Genomic DNA, 24357 nt, shown 5'->3' on the forward strand with positions numbered 1-24357 from the left:
TAATTTCACGAAACAGTGTGTAAAAAATGATCGATTTTGCACACTTCCCATCAAGTAATATCAACCAAACTCTAAACGATTACTCACAAGATATAAAATTTTCATCTGCCGTCGCAATGTATAATGAAAAATGTCGGAAAACTCGAGCTAATGCACTGAAAGTAAAATTTTTATTTTTCAATTTTCCGCAATGATTTTGATGTATTGGTGAAACATCGTTTTCGACACTCGACACTGATGCTAGAAAACATAATCGAAACAGCTATAAAAACCACTCAATAAAATGCTATTCCTGAGTCATAGCGTTTCATGTCATGAAAATCAATAAAATAAAATTGTGTTGATATCAATACAATTATTATTTTTACGTTTAATGGGTCTACAATGTAAGTTTTAGCAACTTTAACATTGGCTAAGGAAATTGTATTGCAGAGCTCGGAACACTGCCACGGCTGTCCCTGCTGTCAAAAATAGTAAATGGAAAAGTACTACATTCAATCAAAATGCCTCGGCCAACGAAGAGAAGAGTTAAGGCTCTCCAACGTAAGTATACTGCGTTTCACAACTATAGAACCACTTATTTTTTCTGAGTATCCAGAGATATGTCGGTTGAATTGAAGTATATAGTGTAGGATATAATAACTATCTTCATTTATAAGACTGGCTATTGAACTTTATTGTTGTGTTTAGGCACGAAATATTCAAAAAACAAAAATTTCAGTGTTTCATAACTATAAAACAAGATGGGGAAACTCTCACTCCTTGAAAAAATTAACGTCAATTTCACATGAATTACAATAAGTTTCTAATTCGTAGGTCATTTTCAGTTCTCAATCAGTTCAAATAATCCCATGGTTTTGACTAAGTTGCGCCATGTGTGTACCTCTTTCTACGCAGAAGATACTGCTAGTTCAAGCTCTTCAAATCACTAATACTGCTTGTAAGCTGTTTCTACTATTAGTACGATCACACACATAAGTTCTTGATAGGATTTCGATCTGTTAAACAAGCTGACCAGACCAGAATTTGAAGCACTTATTCCTCAAACTATGCCATGACTTTCCAGATGTTATGAATTGATGCCATTTGATTGAGAACTGAAGATGTCCTACGAATTAGAATCTTATTGTAATTCATGTTAAATTGATGTTAAATTTGTTAAGGAGTGAGAGTTTTTCCATCTGGCGCTATAGTTATGAAACACTAAAATTTTATTTTTTTATTGTTTCGCGCCTGAACACAACAATAAAGTTCAATAGCCAGTCTTATAAATGAAGATAGTTATTATATCCTACACTATATACTTCAGTTCAACCGACATATCTCTGGATACTCAGAAAAAATAAGTGGTTCTATAGTTGTGAAACGCAGTATACTTACGTTGGAGAGCCTTAACTCTTCTCTTCGTTGGCCGAGGCATTTTGATTGAATGTAGTACTTTTCCATTTACTATTTTTGACAGCAGGGACAGCCGTGGCAGTGTTCCGAGCTCTGCAATACAATTTCCTTAGCCAATGTTAAAGTTGCTAAAACTTACATTGTAGACCCATTAAACGTAAAAATAATAATTGTATTGATATCAACACAATTTTATTTTATTGATTTTCATGACATGAAACGCTATGACTCAGGAATAGCATTTTATTGAGTGGTTTTTATAGCTGTTTCGATTATGTTTTCTAGCATCAGTGTCGAGTGTCGAAAACGATGTTTCACCAATACATCAAAATCATTGCGGAAAATTGAAAAATAAAAATTTTACTTTCAGTGCATTAGCTCGAGTTTTCCGACATTTTTCATTATACATATACATATAAAATTTTATATCTTGTGAGTAATCGTTTAGAGTTTGGTTGATATTACTTGATGGGAAGTGTGCAAAATCGATCATTTTTTACACACTGTTTCGTGAAATTATTGATTTGTTTTGCATATCGGGCGAGGGGTAAAGGAGGGAGATGAAAGAATTTGTGGCTTCCTTCCACCTTCACCTTAACAAGTCTTGTTCGCAGGGTTGATAACTATAATTTTCAAAAATCAAGAAAAATGGAAATAAAAATAAGGAAGAAATCAGGATAACATTTATCTTGGGTTGTCCAAATAGTTCATGCCGATTTTTGGGAAAACAAAAGCATCATTTTTATAGGCAGGCAAACATTCATTCAGTTTTATATCTACAGTATTTGTTACACAATCCTTTACGCAGCTTAAAAATTTTAAAAATTTCCAAACCTAATTGATGCGAAGATCCTAGCAAGCAATCTGCAACATGCTAGGACTGTTCGACGTAACAGTAAATAGCATCACCTGACGTATAGATGGTAAGAGCTAGAGATTTATTGGAATCGACTCTTCTTCCGGAAGCGGCTGACTTGGAAGACTAATATAATCTGTCAGCATACGATTGACACTGTACACGAACCACCTTTTCAAAGTACTTGAGCAAAATTCCACTTGAAACTGGTGCTTGTCTTTTTATAGGCGTTTCCTCAACTATATGTTATTAGTATTGGGATTTATGACACTATAACTACGACAGAAGAGTGCCTCGAACAGTCGTCGCGTGCAGACGTGTTTTAGGTTGGTTCGTTCATTTTATATGTTGTGTATTTGATTTCAATTGCATTTTGGCGCTATTGCGGCAATGGAGTTTTGTGTTGAAAAAATTACGAATAGTTGGTGTTGTGAAAATGAAAAATCAAACAAAGTGAAATCCAGAAAAGCTTTGACAAAATTGGATTGTTTTTGCATTGAAGCCATACTTTGTTTCAAACGAGTTTGCTCACGTGTAATGCCAGTGTGTTGGTGAGAACTTTCCGTTTGACTTGCATTCGGTTTGAGTTTCGTGCCTCTCCGTCTTCGTGTTTTTATGGAAGCCCTGTTACAGTGGTGTTATGTGTTCAGATGGGTTATTTTTGAGTGTGTGAAATTATCCGCATTGAGAATACCACATAGCTGGAATTATGACGACGCTGGGAGAAGCAGCAGTTTGTCGTTTTCGTCGCTTGTGTGTGCGTAGTGCTGAGCGAATTTAGAAGCGGGAGTAGTCTCATCGGAGAATTGGAACCGGTTTCACGCCAGTTATAATGAATGCAGCGATGCGAAGCTAAAGGCTGATTTAGACGAAACACTAAAATTTTATTTTTTTATTGTTTCGCGCCTGAACACAACAATAAAGTTCAAATGGCCAGTCTTTTAAAGAAGATAGTTATTATATCCCACACTATATACTTCAATTCAACCGACTTTTTATATATCTCTGGAAACTCAGAAAAAATGAGTGGTTATACAGTTGTGAAACGCAGTGTATGTGAAAAAAATACGATCAACGAAGGAAAATATTAAGGAATTATCAAATATAATCAACTGCTGGATGGTCTGCTTTGGTCCCCTCAAACACCTTGGTTTTCTGAATTTACTGATTATAATAAGTTTAAATTTGTCACTTCCCGTGGCGCTGTCACAAGGTAAGATCGCAATTCTTCCCTTGCTATTTTTATGCCCTGGAACATTCTTTCAGTCTGAAGTATAAGTGGAAATACACACAAATGAACCGATCCGGAAACCGTACCGTTTTTCGGATGAATTAAGAAAAAGCGTTTGAATTTTGAACTGAGTTCTCTCGAGTCTACCTTTGGAGTGGCTTTATTTGGTCATTTGGTCAGTTTTATAAGCTTGGCATGATAAAGGCGAGAACAAAACCTACTGTGTTGCGTTACAATGAGGATTGTGTTGCGTTTGGATGAATCTTGTGTAGTGTAACAAATGGAATTATTGTTCGAGACGGCTCATCGCGATGATGATTGTTCTAGCTTTCTATATTGACAATATTATGGCTAGATGAGCTTTGTTAGTGTGACAATGATAATTGTGATGATGATTCTGAGGTTTCTGAGCTTACAATGATATGCCTAGGATGAACTTTCGCGTGACAATTATATTGTCATGAATAGACTGGGTTTTTCTAAACTGACAATGAATAGGCTAACAAGAACTTTGTTTGCGTTATAAAGTTTTTCTGTTTTATAGCACTGACATTACGAAGTTTTTATGATGATCGTTTGGCTAATACAATATCCAACATACCGGCCACCTTGAAACATGAATGATGTTTCAACAAATTTCAACTTCATTCACTTCTTGTAGCAGATGGTTGGTGATGTTCATGGTATCGAATTGTGGAAGACGAGCGTTATGCAGATGCCCTCAATGTTGTTTCCTCAGCCACATATGAAACAGAAAAGACCAGGTAGATCGAACGTTTGGAATTAGTTTATTGGAATTATAATCACCTGTGCAATGCGCAGGTGCGCATCGAGCAAGTTCTCCCATATGGGTTGCTCTACCTGGTTCATGATGAAATTGTAGTCGGCGATGGTATTGGTAGAAGAGCGATGCGAGCCACTGGACGCAGAACTTCCATTGATGATGCTGTTCGTAGCGTTACAACCCGAACAACTCCATCCTTCCCGGGGTGTACCTTCACAATTCTGCCGAGCGGCCAGCTGGCTGGCGGAGCATTGTCCTCCTTTATGATGACAATGGATCCGATCTCCATTTTGATGGATGGATGGCAGCCCTTGTTTGCCCTAGACTGCAACTGCTGCAGATATTCCGGATACCAGCGGGACCATATCTTCTGAAACCACTTTTGTGTAGTTTCCCAGTGATCAAGTCGATTATCTGGAACCTCCTTCAAATCGGCTTCGGGAACAGCTTGTAGATTACTTCCAGTCAAAAAATGCCCTGGAGTAAGAACATCGAGATCGGAAGGATCGGTTAACATCGGGGTGAGTGGACGCGAATTTAGGCACATTTCCACTTGTGCTAACAGTGTGAGCATGTCCTCGTATCGGATGTTGACGTTGTTCAGCACCTTCAGCATGTGCGTTTTTGCTGACTTTACAGCAGCCTCCCACAGGCCCCCAAAATGTGGCGCCCGGGGTGGGATGAATTTCCAGCGGATTTCATTCTCCGAACACCAATTGAAAATATGTTGGCGTTCTCCTTCTTCAATCTTCAACATGCGATAGACCTTGTTTAAAGCATGTGAAGCTCTCTTGAATGTGGTAGCGTTGTCCGAGTTAATTTCGACGATTTTACCACGACGTGCGACGAATCTACGAAGAGTTGCCAGGAACGCTGCTGTGGATAAGTCGCTTACGAGCTCTATATGAACCGCTCTGGTCGAGAAACAAACGAAGATAGCGACGTATACTTTGGTGGGACCGTGTTTCCTTACTGCTGATTTAACAAAAAATGGTCCACAGTAATCCACTCCACATATGGAAAAAGGTCGAGTTGGTGAGACTCGTGACGCTGGAAGATCTGCTATGCTTTGCTGCACCAGTGTGGGATTGCTTCGAAAGCAAGTGTGGCAATGGTGATAGACGGATTTTGTGAGATTTCTACCGCCCAGAATCCAGTATTTCTGGCGGAGTGTGGCTAGCAGCAGTTGAGGACCTGCGTGCAGTAGCTTGAGATGGAAATATCGGGCTAACAGAACAGTGAGTGGGTGCTTCGCAGATAAAACGATTGGGTGTTTGATGTTGTGTGGCAACGCGGCATTGTGTAGCCGGCCACCAACGCGAATAATGCCGATCGGGTCAACGAATGGTTCAGAAATCTAAGCGGTGATGAGTTCGAGACAAGATTTTTCTCTTGCAGATCGTTAATTTCTTCGGGGAAATTTTGTTGTTGCGCCAGATGGCATAATTTAATTTCAGCTTGATTGAGTTCATCGGTGTTTAACGGGAGTATATTTGCTGTTTCGGTGTAGACGCTTGGTTTTTCATATGAATCAGAACTGGAACGATGCAATGAAACAAGTTCGCGAAGACGATGCAAATATCGCATGCAGAATGCGACAACACGTCGTAACTTTCCAAACGATGAGTAGCGTGCGAATAAATCATTGCACCAATCAAGTACGATCGTATTCATTGCGATGACTGGTATTTTGCGTTGTTCTGAAGATGCGCTAGCGGATTCTTCTGACGATATAACTTGCTGCGGCCATGAATTTGTTGATCTCGACAACCACGATGGACCATTCCACCAACGTTCGCAGTTCATAATATCAACTGCATTTAATCCACGGGAAATATCGTCGGCAGGATTCTCTATGCCAGGAACATGTCGCCAATTATTAACATCTGTTGAATGCTGGATTTGAGACACTCGATTAGCCACAAAAGGCTTCCAGCGACTTGGTGACGCGCGCAACCACTGAAGAACCGTTGTTGAATCGGTCCAAAAGAATATTGCTGCATGTACATTGATGGCGGATTGTATCTTTTCGAAGAGTTGCGTAGCTAAACGTGCTGCACAGAGCTCTAATCGTGCGATTGAATGGTGGGTGGCAAGCGGGGCAACCTTCGATTTAGCCGCTAGTAACCGAACAAATATCTTTTTATGAAATGTTTCTGTTCTAACGAAGCAACAAGCTCCGTACGCTTTCTCCGAAGCATCGGCGAAAAAGTGTAGTTGAATAGTGGATGCGTCAATTTGAAGCACGAATCTGGGAGCACGTATTTCGCTCAATATGTGTAACGTATTGTGAAATTTTCTCCAATCATTCTCTCTGGAAGCGGATCATCCCATTCACAGATTTGGCCGTCCGCCTTTAACGCCAACAAACGCTGCATAAATAATTTGGCCATCGTGATTGTCGGGCTCACGATACCAAGAGGATCAAAGATTTGAGCTATGTAAGACATGACCTTGCGTTTGGTCAAAATTGTTGCTGGGGGAGGCAGCTGAACCTTGAATCTTAGTGTGTCTGATTGTGGATCCCACATTAATCCAAGTGTTGAAATGGCTTCTTCTTTCTGTATGTTATAAAACGACTGAATTGCCAAATTTTCTGGTGGTACATCTTTCAGTACTTTATGGGAATTCGATGCCCACTTCTTCAGTGAAAAGCCTGAAGCATCGATGATACTTGTAAGCTGCTGACGTAGCTGGATAGCTGCCTTTTCGTTTGATGCGCCCGTCAGTAGATCATCAACATAAAAATCATTCTGAATAGCATTGCAAGCGACTGGGTTGGAAAGTTCTTCATCTTTCGCTAACTGTTGCAATGTTCTGGTGGCCAAATACGGTGCGCACGCAGTACCGTACGTAACTGTTTGCCATTCAAACGTAGAAAGTTGATCAGTTGGGTTTGAACGCCAGAGGATACGCTGAAAGGGTTGATCATCTGAATGAAGTTCTATTTGCCGGTACATCTTCTCGATGTCCGCAACAAGAGCGATGGAATGTGTTCTAAATTTCATCACAATGGAAAGAAGGTCTTGCTGAACGACATGCATGGTCTTGCAGGTTTTACATGATGCGTCGAATACAACTCTCAGTTTCGTTGATGTACTCGACTCTTTGAAAACAGCGTGGTGTGGCAAGTAGCAATGAGGACTGGAATCGTTTGCTGGATCATTAATTTTCTTCATGTGCCCCAGCTGGGCGTACTCGTTTATGAAATTGTGATATGAACTTTTAATTGCAGGATTTCGATTGAGACGTCGTTCCAAGCTCAGGAAGCGGCGTTCAGCAATTTCTCGAGAATTTCCAAGAATTATCTCTGGATTATCATTCCTTGGAAGCCGTACGATATATCTACCCGTTGAACTGCGGGTTGTGGTTGCCTTATAGAATTCTTCACACATGTTCTCTTCTTCAGAATGTGTTGAATTCGATGAAATATTCTCAATCTCCCAAAATTTTTGAAGGGTTGATTCTAGACGTTCCGTTGCAGTGGAAAGATTGCAAATTTTCGGAATACATTCAATTCTGTTTGGTGTCGAACCTGACACTGCCCATCCGAATGGAGTTTCTGTCAACCACGGACGATTTTTTCCAAGATTTATTTTTCGACCTGAGTGTAGCTCCCAATACGCCTCAGATCCGATAACCAAATCAATTTTACCAGGAATATGAAAATGTGGATCGGCAAGTGTAATATCCGGTAATTTCCATCGGGAGATATCGATTGACTTTGTTGGCAGTTCTGCCGACGGTTGTCTTAGTATAAGGAACTCGAGTTTGGTAGAAAATTGTTGGGATCTTGATGCAATAGTTGTGGTAATTGCACTTCTAACTGAAATATCTGTTTTGGTACGGCGATTGCATAAAACGTTTGCCAACTGACTTGACATAAAATTGCTCATAGATGCTGAATCAAGAAGAGCTCTGGCTTTATATTTTTTGCCGTAATCATCGACAACGTTGAGTATTACTGTTTCCAATAAAACCATATTGCCTGCGTTTTGGACGATCATACTAACTTGCTGAGATAAACTTGGACGTGGAACCGAGGTGGATGGCAGTGGTTGTGGCTCAGGTCTTGGAGGTGTTAATGTTGAATTCGAAGGCGGTTTGAATGAATCAGTATCGTGTAGTAAAGAATGATGGTGATCATGACAAGTACGGCATGTATATTTGGAAATGCATTTCTTCATTTGGTGACCTACACTCAAACAATTCCAACACAATTTCTTTTGTGTGACAAACTCCTTGCGCTGGCGAACGTTCTTCCCACGAAATATTGGACAATTGCGAAGTGTATGACCATCCTGACATCCCATCATACATGTAACATTGGATTTTTCTGACGTAGCTGTATTGGCGACGAACTTAATCTTGTTGAATTTTGTATTTGCACCGGCCACCTTAGACGAATCAATTTTGAAAAAAAGATGGAGCAACTGAATTCAAGACGCGTACACGCTGGTAAAGAAAATCAACCAACTCCTCATATTTCACATCGTCCTGTTCACTTGTTCTTTCCGCCCATGCTCTTATTGTCGATTTATCCAGTTTATTCGTCAACATGTAGATCAAAAGCGTATCCCAATAATTGACAGGTTCTTCTAATTTTCCCAAAGCACGCACATGGCGCTGAAAATCGTCCACCAAATTATTAACTGTCGTTTTAGATATCGACGATTATCATACCTTTTGTTCAAGGCCTCCCAGGTAGAAGCATAATTATCAGCTTCTATGTCCACAGATTCAAAAGTTTTTCTTTGCCTCCCCTTCCAATGATTGCAACAGATATTGCAATTTTGCAACCATTGGTATGTCTCCATTTGAATGTACCATCGAGGTAAATGTGTCTCTAAATGATAGCCATCGTGAGAAATCGCCATTGAATTTTGGCAAATCGATTTTAGGTAAACGAAGGTGGAAGCTGGACGAAAATGAATGGCCATGGTTCGTCATCGAAGTATTCAGTACTGTTTGATTAAACTCAGGGTTACGTCGAGAAAGTAGAAAACCCTTGGCCTCGCAGAAGCGCTGCTCAAAATCAACTCGTTCATTTATGTATTCTTCAAGCATCTCCGTTTTATCTAACCTATCGATAGCATCTTGTGCTCTCAAGAAATCAGCATTTACACGATCCAACGATTCAATGCGCACTGATAATTGACAACTGTCTCGATCGGGATTGTAATTTTCGATGAACCTTTCGATGGAATCTCGAACAGCGTATATTCCCTTACGTTGAATAAGCAACTCCGCTAATATTTTATCTTCCTTTGGTGGCATAGTTTCGTTATTATATACAAACGCACACCAAGAATCTCCTTTGGATAAGGAATCGAAATTGAAGGCGTGGTACAATCCGCCTACCGTCAGTCACCAATTGCCACAATGACTAAAGAGTCACCCAATTTTCCACCGTATTGTAGTAAATAGCTACTGCTAGCCACACTTAATGAAATAGCTTGGAACGTACTCACCAGATGCTATACGTTCACACAGCGTCGAATTATCCGTTACCAGAGTTTGCTGGAAAAACTGCAGCACGAATTGACTTCAGATCCTTTGGTCACCCACAGCGATGAATTGAAACTTCTCCTGCTCGAACACAGAGTACACCCGACTTGGTGTCCCCTCAGGCGCGATATTTGCGCGAATTGATCAACGATCACACACGGCACTCTTTTGCACATAGAGATGCACTCAAATTGAAATATTCGATTGCTTTATTACACCTGCCTAAGAACAGAGCTACATCCGACTTGATGTACTCTCCAGCGCGAATTTTGCGCGAACTGAATAAATTTCTCACAGTAGAAATTCTTTTCTTGCTTGCACAGAACTATGCCACTATTTCACCTTTCTCTCTGCACAGCGTATTTGATTGAAACACTTTCGTATTGGGATTTTTTGCGCGATACAGCGCGAAATTTGATCGAAGATCACAATTTCATCACCACCGATTTGAAGTCTTCTACACTCATTCAGAGATACACCCGACTTGGTGTACTCTCGAGCGCGAAATTCGAACGATTTATGCGCGAATGAACACAGTCTTCATGCGCACACAGCGCCAATGAATGAAATTCTTTTGTCTACACTTAGAGATACACCCAACGTGATGTTCTCTAGCACGAATATTGCGCCGGTTTGCGCGAACTGAATAGAAATCGAATCGAAGTTTTCACAACAGCAATTGTTTGCTTAATCGAATACAGAGCTGCATCCAACGTGATGCACTCTTACGCACTGAACTTGCGCCAAACTTGCGCGAACTGAACGACCGAACTACTAAACGGCACTTTCCGGTTGAACTTCCCTTCGAATCCGGTTCGAAGGACCAATGATAACGCACCGGCTGGTGCTTGAAATGAACACCGGACGTCGAAGGCTTTACTGCTCGGCACACAAATGAACCGATCCGGAAACCGTACCGTTTTTCGGATGAATTAAGAAAAAGCGTTTGAATTTTGAACTGAGTTCTCTCGAGTCTACCTTTGGAGTGGCTTTATTTGGTTATTTGGTCAGTTTTATAAGCTTGGCATGATAAAGGCGAGAACAAAACCTACTGTGTTGCGTTACAATGAGGATTGTGTTGCGTTTGGATGGACATTTGTGTAGCGTAACAAGTGGGATTGTTGTTCGAGACGGCTCATCGCGATGATGATTGTTCTAGCTTTCTACACTGACAATGTTATGGCTAGATGAGCTTTGTTAGTGTGACAATGATAATTGTGATGATGATTCTGAGGTTTCTGAGCTTACAATGATATGCCTAGGATGAACTTTGTTCGCGTGACAATTATATTGTCATGAATAGACTGGGTTTTTCTAAACTGACAATGAATAGGCTAACAAGAACTTTGTTTGCGTTATAAAGTTTTTCTGTTTTATAGCACTGACATTACGAAGTTTTTATGATGATCGTTTGGCTAATACAATATCCAACAAATGGATTTCCACCGATCGAAAGCTTTTTGGTATATGAAATATGTGCTGCATCAGCAACAGCTGAGATGAGATGTTTATATTTTGCGAGTGCGAAATGATGTATTTCTATCAAATTAGCAAGTTTAAAATTAGTTTAGAATTGTTACATGTGGAACGATAAAAAAAGTAAAAGTACTTGGTGTTATTTAAATGCTTTAAACACGTAATCCTGACCACAATCACAATTACTTTATAAAATTTCCTCATCAGTACCAGACATAATTCGCGTTCAAGATTCTTTAAGGTGGTAGTACATTATGGAAACTTGAAAAAAATGTCTTAAAATGTTCTTTAGGATGTATACTTTACTGTAGTTTTCGTCAGAGGTTTGCCCGATGCTCCATTCCAAAGTTACAAGACAATTAGTTGACCTAAGTCTTTGCGTAAGGAGCGCGTGAAGAATGCGCGCTACGCATACATCAGTTGGTTATGGGAATGGATATTCTTCTGGCTTCAAACAAAATGCAAACGAAAGCCCGAATGCTTGTATTTGGTCGACGTCTTCAAAAACCTTCATTGTTAAAAAAAATTGGAAACTGGATCAAATACAGCAACTTGAAACTTCAATGATGGTCTACAATGCGTTTCGAAAATAATGAGAGAACTTAAGTTTGAAATTGAACCGGAGTGTAACAATTTCTGCGGAAAATCGGATAAAGAACGAATCGAGCGAGATGCGAATGTCAGAAGCAGAAGCAGAAGAATAAAAAGCGACAGAAAGACCACCTTTTAACCCTTTGAATACGGGGGAGCGCGAGATAGCGCTCCTCTTGTTATATGCCAAAAGTGCGCGCGCGTCTTCATGCTTGATGTAGATATTTTTGGCTTGGCACCTCTTAACGTAGAATTTCGTCTTACGGGGACATTTGTGAAAGAGGACTTCACGCGCTTTGTGCAGCAAACGATAATTGCGAATGAAATTGTGTAAATATAATATTCTCATTATTTGAAAAAATAATATATATACAAATAAGGAAGATAATGTTAATAAATTTTATAAAACCCACTTTTTATGTGTGTTTTTGTGACCTAATCAGTTATCTGCGTTCTTTAGTATTTTTTCAAATATACCCAAACTCGTCCGCATTTTTGACATATGCTCACAAAATTTGTTCCGCACTGAAACGGTTGAGCGTTGAAGGACAGTTCTGTGGTTCAAGGATTGTAAACTAAACATACGATGTAAAATAAACGAAATAAATGTATCCAAAATTTCAAACGCATTTTTGTCGTAACTATGTTTTGCAAACTGGTGGGTGTTCTACCTGCTGAACGATTCATTCGTTTTTGATGGTTTTTTCGCAGATTTCTCACTAAATTTCCTGTCATCGCACGTAGATTTTTTTTAAATATTTATTTGAAAAAAAGGGGAATGTTCTTGTCTCGATTTTTGAGGCAAAACATTTTTTTACAAGAAAATGTCACCATCTCGTCAAAAATCAATATTTCGAAAGAATCCTACGTACGATGAGAAGAAATATATCCAAGATAACGTAGAAAAATGGTTGAAATAGGTCTACTAGGAAAAACTTGTAGAACTCACACCAGTTTACAAGGTTTTGGCTGCAAAGAATTAACCAACCGGTTGCAACTATTCAGGGGACAGTTCAATTTACACCAATTTTTGTTTGTTTGTTAAATAATATATACCTCATTAATCTGTGATATCAGATTAATCATAGTAATTTATTTTCTCCTTGACAAAAAATCACGAAAGTCATCATACTTTTTATAGTGTTTATAGTGTAACAGTTCGACTGAAAAGTTTATAAGGTAACACAGTAAAACTATTTTTATTTTGCAGCATTCCAGAGGCGTCTCGTCCGCCTGTTCAAACTGTTCATAGGACAGGTAGACAATCTCAGAATAAAATGTTTATTGTTTCACATTTGTAACATGGATGAGGAATTATCAAGGTATTTTTTTTTGTGATTTTCATGTTATCCCGAATATCCTTATTATATTTCCTATTTTGGTGGAACTCAAATCCACCGTGAAGAATATAATCTGATAATTACATTTGAATACACCCGAATCCGCGTGCAACACGGCCTAATAAGCTAATAAGCAGTAATGACTACCGGGCTCAAACCATTCATCTGAACCCGCCGTCATCCAAACACAGGGCAAATACAGTCAACTACGTATGAAACGATCACTACTACTAATGCGCCGCCTTGCGTTAAAATGACGTTTTCGGTTCAATATTTCTGCTGAACAAAACCGATGCAAACGATGGAAAATACACACCACCATTCTTCAGTGTTTGTTCGTAGTTTTCATCGTTTCCCTTTCTGTTTCTCTTTCTATTTCTGACGTCATTAAAATTTGAGAGAGGGCACGAGACAGCGAGAGTACACAGTACCAAACACCCCAAGCGAGCATGATGAAAAAAAATAACAAATTCATTCATGATCCTGTGGATGTGGTGGTATTCTTCGTTGATGTGTGGTTTTAATTCGAGCGTTTTTATCGATTTTGTTCATTCGACAACTTGAATCCTGTACATATAGTACACGTATGTCTGCTTACGTTTCAAAACCTCCGCTGCATTGGCCGGACATGTGGATGAAATAGCTGCGTACTTTGGTCTCAATGTTGACAAAATTGTGGTCCAGAGCTATGATGGCGCTACTGTAATGTCCGGAGACAAATCTGGTGTGCAAACATTGGTGAAACAACGGTTATTCACTGGATATATTCACTGTCGCGCACACGTGTTGAACTTGGTTTTGCTTTACTCGTGCACAAACAACAAGAAAACGTCAAGGTTTTTCAATAAGATCTCATCTCTTGTGGCATTTTTCTCGCAGTCGTCAAAACGCAGCGAGACATTGAAGCAATTTATGAAGACCAAAATACCAAATGTTTGCAAAAATAGATGATTTGAATTATTCACCTATCAATAAATGTGATTGAGAGATTGAGATTTACCTTGGTGACAGTGTCTTTGATGCTGAAACTTTTACTACATTCAGAGGTTCTCACGCATTCATGCTTGAGTTCAACACTGTATTCTTGCTAAAACTTTTTGCGAATATTTTTGCACATACGGATGTTCTTTATCAAATTTTGCAAAAAAAAAAAAGGAATTAGTGCGTATCGTCAAGGCTTGCCTTGCTTCTATAGAGGAGCTCAAAGCAGATCATCATTCCGATAGTGCGCTCAAAGATGCAATTGATGTATCTGGCGAAACTATGCATGACAGTAACGTCATTAATTGTCATCGATTATATGAATCGATTATAGACAAAATTATTGACGAACAGACGGAGCGGTTTAAGGAACCAGATGAACACCTATTCGTCGCTTTGTTGAATCACGAAAAATTTGCCGACTTCGATGTCTCATTACCTACTGGGAAATTGTAAATGTTTATTTCATACCACTCGAGATTCGATGAAGCGAAGCTATAATAATAAGCTGGCGGTTCTTTTTAAATTATAGTCATTATTTCGATTATCGTTGGACAAAACCTGCATCAAACCTTCTCCGAAACGACTGGCCAGAATGATACTGACTTTGCCTAATACAACGGCATCCGTTGAAAGAACTTTTTTTGTTGTTCGACGGATCAAGAATTATTTGCGGTCGATATCTAACCACAAACGGTTATTCGGAATTATGATGATGACTGTGGAAAAAGATTATCTTTATGACATAAGGCAGATGTATTTATTTTATGAGGGATTCATTGATAAGTTTGCGCTCATAGTTGACCGTAGGATTCTTTTATTATACAGGCAAACCTGTTTTTGTGCGGGTGATGGGGACCGCACAAAAAATAGTGTTCGCTAAACATTTTGAAAAAAAAAAACTTTTTGTTATGTGGTGGATAGGGACCTCATAAAAAAAATCCTTAAGAAAATAACCCAAATCCTAATGATTCCATTCGTGATCAACATTCGATTTGCTTTTTTCACTTTCATATGCGGCCTACTCACTTGCGCAGATCATAAAATCAACTCTTTGCTCCTGTCAATAAGTTCCTACTAACACCTTAAAACAAGCAAAACACAACATGAGAATGGGACTTAACTGACACAGTCTCTATGTAGAGCGATAAAATACATATCAAAGATAGAAAAAAATGACCGATTACTTCATTTTCTTCCGAATACCACACAAAAAAAGTCACATCAAAAAAATCGCGCAAAAAAATTCGCATAAAAACCGCACAAAAACTGGTCTATACTGGTGGTATAGATAAATGTTGAGAAATAAAAATGTTAAAATCTGTCATCGCAATACTGTTGTTTCAATGTTGTAAATGAAATTGAACTGGTAGCTCAGTTGGTCACGCGTGGCCTCTGCAGAATTCAATTTTATTATTCAACATAATTGCCTTCGAGGGCGGTACAGCGATTACTCTTTCGGTTTTTCCTCAAAATAGGCCACAGTTTCGGTAATTCGGTAGATCCGGTAATTTCGGTAATATTCCACAGTTGCAATAGCTGGAGCAGAATACGGATAACGTTTGTCAAGCCATGCTGTATTTTTTTCTATCAAAAAGCAATGAAAACGTGTCTCGGCGAGGATTAGAGGTCAGTAACTACGTGTGGAGCAGTTACAAAAAATAAATAAATCTGTAAAATTATTAGGTCATATACACTCTGTCCAACTTCTATAAGACAAGGTGATAATCTTGCTGCTTTGTGCCATTGTAAACAAACAATGCTTCAACTTATATTCTAGTGTATTGGTATTGGTGATTACCATACACTGCATGATTTTCATATGTGTGTGTGCAAGCGCTGAGCGTAAACCAAAGGTTTTGTATTTTTCAAGTGTCAAGTTTCTATAAGTCCAGTTACATTTTTCCGTTGTTTTAGATTGTTGTTGTGATCAATAAATCTGGGAAATGCCGAAGGGAAAAGTGCTCACGTAAATCGAAGCTCTCTGATCGGGATAAACGGGAAATAGCTAGAACAGCTTCGAATACCTCAAAATCGCTTATGATAATAAGCAATATTTCAATTTAAATGTTACTCGGGTGACAATTCGTCATGTTTTGGTAATAAATCCTCACATAAAGAAAGTTCAAAAGGTTAAAGCTCCTCATCTTACACTATCTCACACCGGAAGACGTCTGAGTTTTGCCAAAGCTCACATGAACCGACAGTCGGACATGGTATGTTGACACAGAGAATGTTTTCAAGGGAATACATTTTGCTATACATTTATCATAACAAAAAGTTCTTCAATATATATATTATCTTCAATGACGAGAAAAGTGCAATTAGGATGGTCCTGATTATTTCAATGGGTCTTCTTCTTCTTCAATGGCACTAACGTTCCTAGAGGAACTTCGCCGTCTCAACGTAGTATTACTTGCGTCATTTTTATTAGTACTTAGTTGAGATTTCTATGACAAATAACACGCCTTGAATGCATTCTGAGTGGCAAGCTCTAGAATACGCGTGATCACAGTGCAAGTCGGAGGAAATTTCTTTGACGAAAAATTCCCCCGACCAGAACGGGAATCGAACCCGAACACCCGGCATGTTAGTTATGACGCTAACCACTCGGCCAAGGGAGCACACAGCATTTCAATGGGTAGTGCCGTGATTAACGGAAGAAGGAACACTATTTTTCAACCAGGAATTTTGGTGGAGTGCAACCGGAAAGCTCAATATAGCTTTCACATCATTCAAGGATTACATACATGGAATCCTCTTTCCTATCGTCTTTGCGTGAATATCGTCACAAAAAATTCACATTCCAGCAGCTACTATTCATATCAGCAAGGAAACTTAGCAATAGATTAAGGACCAAAAACCAAAAACTGAATTTTTTGGACTGGTCGGTTTGCTCTCCAGACTTGAATCATGTTGAAAATCTTGGGGGGATCCTTGTACGCAGAATCTACACCAAGGGAAAACGGTACACCACGATTGAAGCGCTCGAGGTAGCTATTTCGGAAACATGGAAAAATATCGAGAAATTCGCTCAGCAGCATTTGGTGAATAGTATTCCAACACGGAGTTTCCACGTTATTGGCCGAAATGGCAAGGTTGCCAATTATTGACATGTAAAACAGCCGATCGTTTTGAATTTTTCATTGATAATACTTATGAATTTTGTAAAGGTCTTATAGAAACTGGACCGCTGAAATAATCATATTTAAGCACAACTTTTTCGAACGAAATTGACGTTACATGTACTTTATTCTAAGCATTAAAAAATGTATGAATGTATCTTTTTTTTTTGTACTAAATTTATTTTCAAATGGCTCAGCAACATTAAGTAACAATGAGCCGAGTTAATGAATAGGGAAAAGCCTATTTGAGTAGAACAATTCCAATGTTCTTTCTCAAAAAGGCATAAAAACCCTATTATCTTTTCGTAAAATGTTACAATATGGATAATGACAAAATTCACAATAACATAATATTATAGGCTTCTTGTTTAAGCTTCTTGTTACAAAGATGTCCATCTCCTAGGAACTTGCTCTCACCTTGGGACTGAGGAAGGGATGAAAATCTGCTCACTTTTCGAATTCTGAAGAAGAAAGTTGCAATAGAGAAAAGGAAACGCTAATAATAAAAATCAAAACAATAAAGGAAAACTAAACATATATATTCATATTTGAAAGTGTATGGATTTGAGAAAATCATAAATTAAAGAAATAGCATCAATATTACGAGTAGCCAGAACGTCGTCTAAAGAGCTGAGACTATCAGAAAAAATAAAAAAGTGATCTGGGGTCAAGGTCTGAATATGGAGTAAGGCCATGTATATTGCAGCCAATTCTGCAACAAACACCGAACAAGGTAAACTAAGCCTACGGAAAGTGAAGAAGTTGATATTGAATATACCAAAGCCTGTGGATCCATTAAGACAAGATCCATCAGTAAAAAAAGATTTGGTTGGGTCAATATGTTTATACCTTGACAGGAATATCGCAGGTATAACTAAATGGCGGAGATCATCTGAAATATTATGCACATAATCCTTCATTGACAGGTCAATAGTAATAGAGGAATTGAACAAAATTGAAGGAATGATCTGGAAACCAGATAAAGTAGATGGACTTTCCAAAGTCATAAATTCATGATATAGAGACATTCGCCTAGATCGAAAGCCTGAGATCAAAATTTTTTCAAAGTTTGCTATCACCTTCGGATTAAGTGTTTCACACCGTATTAAAAAACGGAATGATAACTCGAAAAAACGTACGGAAAGAGGAAGTATGCCAGCTAGAATTTCTAGACTCATTGTATGTGTTGACTGCATACAACCTAGAGCAATACGCAAACAGCGATATTGAATCCTTTCCAGATGCAAAATATGGGAACAGGCAGCGGACCTGAAGCAAAAACTACCATACTCCATAACAGATAAAATGGTTGTTTTATACAACCTAATCAAATCCTCAGGATGAGCTCCCCACCAAGTTCCTGTTATGGATCGAAGAAAATTTATTCTTTTCTGACATTTTTGTTTCAAGTAGCCTATGTGTTTACCCCATGTTCCTTTGGAGTCAAACACAACACCTAAATACTTGAATGACATCGAGCGACGAATAGGTCTATCCAAAAGTTTAAGCTGTATTTGTGCAGGATTATGTTTTCTTGAGAATACAACCATCTCTGTCTTCTCAGTAGAAAATTTAATACCCAATCTACAGGCCCAATCAACCAAATTGTTAAGAGAATCTTGCAAAGGATTATGAAGATCGGTGCTGTCTTTGCCCATTACCGATACTACACAATCATCTGCAAACTGTCTCAAAGTACAATTTCCCGATAAACAAACATCAATATCATTTACATAGAAGTTGTAAAGAATTGGACTAAGACATGGGCCTTGAGGAAGACCCATGTAGCTAATGCGTAAAACTGACGAAGAACCATGAGAAAAACTCATATGATTTTCACGCATTAGGTTAAACAGAAAACTATTTAATTTCTGGGAAAACCCATTTCGACGAAGTTTTTGAAAAGAACTTCAATGGAAACAGAATCAAACGCACCTTTGATATCTAGGAACACTGATGCCATCTGTTGCTTACTACACAAGGCAAAGTCAACCTCTGATGAAAGAAGCGCAAGACAATCATTGGTTCCTTTGCCTCTACGAAACCCGAACTGCGAAGGCGAGAGAAGATTATTAGATTCAACCCAGCTGTCTAAACGATGGAGAATCATTTTTTCTAGTAATTTGCGAATGCAAGATAGCATTGCAATTGGTCTATAAGAATTATAATCAGACGCAGGTTTACCAGGTTTCAGAATAGCTATAACTTTAATTTGTCGCCACTCATGCGGAACAATATTCTGCTCAAGGAAAGCATTGAACAGTTTCAACAAACGTCTCTTTGCATTATCAGGTAGATTTTTCAACAAATTAAATTTGATCCTATCTGACCCTGGAGCCGTGTTGTTGCAAGAAAGAAGAGCAAGAGAAAAATCAGTCATACTGAACGGAGGCTCAACATCATCAGATGTCTCTAAGAAGGGAGAAGGTGCGGGGGCTGAGTCTGGACATATCTTCTTGGCAAAGTCAAAAATCCACCTTTCTGAATATTCAACTTCTTCATTTGAATGAGATGAATTTCTCATTTGTCTGGCAACTCTCCAAAGAGTGCTCAAGGAAGTCTCTCGTGAAAGCCCATTTACAAAATGACGCCAATAGCCTCTCTTTTTAGCTTTAATGAAGCTTTTGAATTTACGCTCCAGATAAATGTAGTTATCATAACGTTCACGGGTGCCCAATTTTCGCCAATCCTTGAACGCATTCGATTTATCTTTATAGAGATTTGTACATTCTTGGTCCCACCATAGATTAGGAGGACATCTACGAAACGAATTACCAGGAAAGCGCTTCGTCTGAGCATCAAAAGCACTGTCAAGAATTAAACCAGTTAGAAAATTATATTCTTCCAGCGGGGGTAACTCATGAACTAATGCCACCGATTCTGAAATAATTGAAGAAAATCTCTTCCAATCAATGTTTCTAGATAAATCATGCTGAATATTTGTTGTTTCAGACGATTTTGAATTATTTGAAATGGAAATAGTGATTGGCAAATGATCACTTCCATGTGGATCTTGGATGACATTCCAATAACAATCTAAAGAAAAAGAGGAAGAACACAGGGACAAATCTAAGCAACTAGTGCGGCCTGAAGATGGAGCAATTCTTGTTACATCACCTGTATTCAAAATTGCCATGTTGAAGTCCTCACAAAGATCATAAATCAAATTGGCCCTTCGATCATCAAAAGACTCACCCCATCCAATTCCATGAGAGTTGAAATCTCCCAAAATAAGATTAGGTTGCGGTAAAAGTTCAACAATATTCACAAGATTTCTATAATTAAGCATAGTTCTTGGTGGAATATAAATAGAAACAATGCATAAATCTTTACCCTTGATACGTGCCTGACACGCAAGAATTTCAATTCCTGTGACTAAAGGCAGGGGAATCCTGTAAAATGGGTAGCATTTTCTAATACCTATGAGAACTCCTCCATAGGAATCATCGCGGTCTAAACGGATAATATTGAAATCATGGATGTTTAACACATTGTCCGAACGAAGCCATGTCTCAGAAAGAGCAAATGCATCACAATTCAAAAAATGGAGCATTTGCTTGAAAGAATCAAGTTTAGGAAGAATACTTCTACAATTCCACTGCAAAATAGAGGATTTTCCTGGCTCATCCAATAAATTAGACATCGAAATTAATGAACGACAGGAGGGGCCATTTTGAAGTCATTTGTTTAGCTATCTGGCTGATAGAAGGAAGCCAAGCAAAAATTAAACCTTTCATTGAATCTGATATTCCGAAAAAATCAAGAATCCATTGAACAATTGATGAAAAGGATATACCTCCTGAAAAAGATGAGGATTCAGGAACCGATTGAGAAGTAAATTGAGAATGGCTTGACAATTCAGGGAAATGAACGTCATAATTTGAAGATCTCCAACCAGGAGGGTTATTCTTGGGTGGAGCAGAATAATTAGAAGATTCTGGATTATTAGAGATCAATCCTCTTTTTTTAGATGGCTTAGATGAAGAAGCAATTTTTCTCTTCCTGACTCTTCCTGTGATTACTGGATCAAATTGAGAATCCGAATCATCATCCTCTGATAAAACAGAGAAAGGATTTTCTGAAGCCTCGGGTACCTGAGGTGAAGCTGCCTTGAGCATATCAGCGAAGGATCGATTAGAACGATCCTTAAGTGATTGCTTGAGTTTCATCGAACGTAATTTGTATTTCGGACAATCCTTAATTGTATGAGGAACATCTCCACAAAAAATACATTTATCAACATCTTTGTTACAAGTGACTTCGTCATGGTCGTCTCCACATTTTGAGCATTTCGTTTTATTACAACAGTAGGTTTTAGTGTGACCTAACTGATTGCAATTTAAGCAAGTCATTATTTTAGGAATATATAACCGAACTGGAAGACGAAGTTTGTCAATAAGCACATAATTTGGAAGTGCTGTGCCTTCGAAGGAAATTCAAAGAGCCAGAAGGATAATACTTTTTTTCTGTACCCTCAGATTTCAAAGAGTTCAAAGATCTCACCTCCAAAACTTTAGCATGTGGAATATTTGCATTGTGGAAGATACCCTTAGCTTTTAAAAAATCTTGAAGTTGAAGAGATTTTTCCGTAACTACACCATCGATTTCAACAATGTGAGCCGGAATATAAACTCTATATTCATTAGTGAACAAAGAGTTTTTCACTATCGCGTTAGCGTCTTTGTAATTTGAGAGCACAACACGAAGTTTATCTTTATTGACTTTCGTCATTTTTAAGACACCTGAGAAGTTAGACGTCAGGTCTTTGCAAATTTGAGATACTCTTAGAGGTTTCCCTTTCGGACGGAAAAATACCACCCAACGGTTTTTCGATGATGCCGGGGCGTTCTGGTATTGTCTAATACGTGGAAGTTGAGCAGAATTAAAATTCAATTCTGTCAATGCGAATTTCAATTGGACTAATGACACGTTTTACGATGTCACTGCAGAACATATAGGAAGATATCTTTTTCCGATTTTCTCATTTTCCGTAAAAGTAATCAATTTTCCTCGCTGTAACATTTATAATATTTACTATGGGCAGAGACGAAAAAATAAAATAAACACAGCACAATTCGGACGATTCATTCTCGAGTTTTGCGCTTAAAGTTTAGCGATGTTTAGGTATAGAGAACGAGGAGCATGCCTAGTGATCCCCGATAATAGTTCGAATAATCGACTAATCGAATACTTCCCATAGAAATCGATTAGAAATCGAACGAATACACTGCGCAACCACTAATCGAAGCGAACGAATAATTTACGTCGATTAATTGACCCAACTCAGAGAAAAAAACGTACGACCGCTTTCGAATTTACGGAGACTTATCGCCGCAATCCCAACTCAACACGAGACAAAACCATTAATTGCGCAAATGAGTAACACGAATTGAATTTCAATAAACTCTGTTTTCGCACAGAAATTGAACAGTGACTATAGGTGAATAGTCAACCATTACATGAGCAAATTGGCTAGGCAAACTAAATCGGGTTTTTTCACTTTCAATTAAATTACACCAGTTGAATTCGATTCTTAGGTCGTGCTGATCTCTAATTACTTGTTAAACTTATGTATATCTCATCTCAATTTATCACTTACTATGAAATTACAGTTTTTCGTAAATCTCTAGAAAATGACGACGTTGCACTTTGCTTCGCTATTTGTCTTTGCTGAGAGTACACTCACATGGCAACCGAAAATGTCATGCGGCGAGCAACGAAACGAGATCCTCGGAAAGAGCGTTAATGGAAATTGTTATTTTTTCACGAGAAATGCTGGGTTGATGTTCTGAAACAGCTTCGTTTCAATCTATCGGATGACACGCAATCCGCCGACAACAATGGGTGTGTCGATGAGCAAGAAGAAATGGCCTGTCAATTTCTCCGAACTAATTATTGCCAAAATCCAATGAGACGTGGACTCTCATTTGTGTGGTTCTGCCCGCAGACTGGAGGTGATACTGCACAATGTACCACGCGCCTCCACTGTTCCCAACCGCTGCTTCAATGGAGTTTGATTGATTGTAGCTTTTTGCACCAAAAACGATACTGAAAAAGATAATGGAGTAATGTACACAGCGCCCCACGGGGTGACAGTACACTGTTTATGTCTTTTCGAAGAAATAGTATCAAGTTGGCAGTACAGTGTTTGTCCGGAGGTCAAATATTTGACACTTTTCGACGTATAAAGACAAACACTATTTTGTTTGTCACTTTTCAATTATCAACAGTGGCAAACAATGTCGAAATTCGAACAGGGAAAAAAATCGATTGGAGTATTTAAAGTAACGTAACAATGTACTTAAAAAGTTTGACGAACAAATCGAGTGTCAAATATTCGACCTTCGGACAAACAGTGTACGGCCACCATTTAGAATGGTTACAGTTAGCTTATGGCTAATTAATCAACGCAAACACGTAGTTGTTAAGGTGGCATATTATACCCTCATCCCATATTGTCTGCTGTTGGTGCAAGTATTGATTGGGTAGCAAATTGAATTTCGTCGAAAATAATTCGCACCTTTTGTGTGCTGTCATTCGACTCGTCGTATTTTGTGTGCTGTTAAAACGTGATGTGACACATACACACACGCACACTTATTCAGTGGGTGATGAATAAGTTTACAACCGTCGTCACGCCAAAAGTATTTTATATGCGCCACAATCTGTACCCAACGCTTTACTACCTTGTACAATGAAGAAAGTGAAGCCTTATTTCCGGTATACATAAAAAACGGTTTTAATTTGTTTGGAGGATTATATTGATTTTTTATGGTCACCTGTAAAATGTCTCACAGTTAATCTGCTCAGATATTTTCACTCGAGCATGTGAGGTAATCGTAATGAAACTGTAATTAAATTTGGTGGGCGTCTTGCTTGGGTGAAGCACAATTTCCACCAGTTTTAAGCCTATCCGATGCGTTATCAACCGATGATAATAACGGTTTGGTTCTTAATCATCGATCACAACATTATATCCATTTCAATTAATACAACTAAGCACCGTCCCACACAGAGAATTTAATTTGCGGTTATGTGTCGATAAAAGATTCTGTATCAATTAAGCG

General features: G+C 38.5%; 1 protein-coding gene across 4 annotated transcripts in view; it reads left to right on the forward strand.

Moving 5' to 3' along the window:
- The window catches only part of LOC129772804 (adipokinetic hormone/corazonin-related peptide receptor variant I-like), a 345849-nt gene that overhangs the window by 70408 nt on the left and 251084 nt on the right, over window positions 1–24357 (forward strand). The gene's annotated exons all lie outside the window — the stretch shown is intronic.

This window comes from Toxorhynchites rutilus, chromosome 3 (genome assembly GCF_029784135.1).
Source record: "Toxorhynchites rutilus septentrionalis strain SRP chromosome 3, ASM2978413v1, whole genome shotgun sequence".
Classification (NCBI taxonomy): domain Eukaryota; kingdom Metazoa; phylum Arthropoda; class Insecta; order Diptera; family Culicidae; genus Toxorhynchites; species Toxorhynchites rutilus.